The sequence below is a fragment of the Octopus bimaculoides genome, chromosome 6 (assembly GCF_001194135.2).
Source record: "Octopus bimaculoides isolate UCB-OBI-ISO-001 chromosome 6, ASM119413v2, whole genome shotgun sequence".
NCBI lineage: Eukaryota > Metazoa > Mollusca > Cephalopoda > Octopoda > Octopodidae > Octopus > Octopus bimaculoides.
Genome location: NC_068986.1, coordinates 6,973,315 through 6,975,414, shown reverse-complemented (window position 1 = coordinate 6,975,414; position 2,100 = coordinate 6,973,315).

Genomic DNA, 2,100 nt, shown 5'->3' with positions numbered 1-2,100 from the left:
AAGAACTACTGACTCTAAACTACAAATTTTGTAGTTTAGAATCAGTAGTTCTTTGACTGCTGTTTCTGAATTTTCAGTATGTTGGAGAAGCAACTCAATTGCTAATCCCTTATATTTATGATATATATATATATATATATACACACATAAGGTACAGGAGTGGCTGTGTGGTAAGTAGCTTGCTTACCAACCACATGGTTTCAGGTTCAGTCTCACTGAATTGCACCTTAGGCAAGTGTCTTCTACTATAGCCTCGGGCCAACCAAAGCCTTGTGAGTAGATTTTATACATATATATATATATATATATATATATATATAAGAAAAGAAATGGAGCAACAATTAACAACTAGAACATGGTCATTGATATTAAAAGGTCATAGTTTAATTGTAGTTCAAGAACATTTACAACTGTTTCAGTTTGTTATTTCAAAGTAAATGTGCATTTATCTCGAGCACAGATATATGTGAACATGTATACACACACAAACGTGCACACATATACACACACCATCCTACCAAATATAAAACACACAGAGACCCATATACACATGCCACAATAAACTCTGGGACCAATCAACAGCACCCACACACAAACACAAACACATGTATATACACACACACACATAGAAATGTGCACAAAGACACACACACTCACACCATTCTGACCTCTAAGACCAGTCCCCAAAACCACTGAACCATGACAGACTAGCCTAGAAACAAAAAAATCCCTTTAATTCCATGTTGCTCTTCCTCCTCCCCAACCAACCTCCCACACTGTCCCTTAAAATAGCAAACATTCCTTAGCTACACACAAGACAGAAAAAATGTCAAAATGACAGGTCGGTTCCTCTCCAATTTTTTGTAAATTCTTAAATATATCTCCTTCTGTGTATATATTATATACTTCCAAACAAACATGATTTTTATTGAACTCCTAATACTTTTTGTTGAATACTTTCTTCTAAACTGTTTTTAACATTTTCTTATTATTATCAAAGAATGTATATATGGTTCTATATTTAAGAGATGAGGAATTCTGTACATTATTTACAATATTTACATTTGACAGATATTTGTCCTCATCTTGTTTGCTGTTAACACAACGTTTCGGCTGACATACCCTCCAGCCTTCTTCAGGTGTCTTGGGGAAATTTCGAACCTGGGTTCTCCTTGCAAGCTTACGCATGTCCTAAATCTCTGTCCATTCGCAGGATCATTAAGCTTCCAGACCCTTCTTCTCCATGTTGGTCGTCTTCTGGGAATCCATTTATCTCTGATCCTGAAGTTACTAACTACTAATCTATGTTGTGGGGTGCATTCTTCACCAGGGAAGGTTTTGGTATTTACAAGTAGCGATCTTCCCTGTTTCCTGGCGAGAATGTAATCAATTTGATTAATGTGTCCACAAGACCGGTAATTGACTAGGTGACTAGCAGGTTTCCTGAAGTTAGTATTACAAGCCAAAAGATCATTTGCATCGAAGAACTCCAGCAGCCTGGTTTCCTCCTCATTATGAGAACCAAAACCATAGCCTCCATATATGCCATAGAAGCCACTTGCATGTTGTCCAACATGTCCATTGAAGTCACCAGCCACAAAGAGAAGATCCCTGTCATTTGTTGACGAGGTAGTCTGCAAGAGGGTGTCATAAAATCGGTCTTTCTGTTCATCAGGTAGCCCCAGCTGAAGGGCATAGGCTGAGATAATCGTTGCTAACCCATGATGAAGCACTAATCTAATCTTAAGTATTCTGTCAAATACTCTGACTACCTCGATTACCTTATTCACCCATTTCTCTGTAAGAAGTATTCCCACGCTGCCGACCCCATCAGTGTTCCCTGCCCAGAAAATCTTGCATATATATATATATATATCATCATCATCATCATCATCGTTTAACGTCCGCTTTCCATGCTAGCATGGGTTGGACGATTTGACTGAGGACTGGTGAAACCGGATGGCAACACCAGGCTCCAGTCTGATTTGGCAGAGTTTCTACAGCTGGATGCCCTTCCTAACGCCAACCACTCAGAGAGTGTAGTGGGTGCTTTTACGTGTCACCCGCACGAAAATGGCCACGCTCGAAATGGTGTCTTTT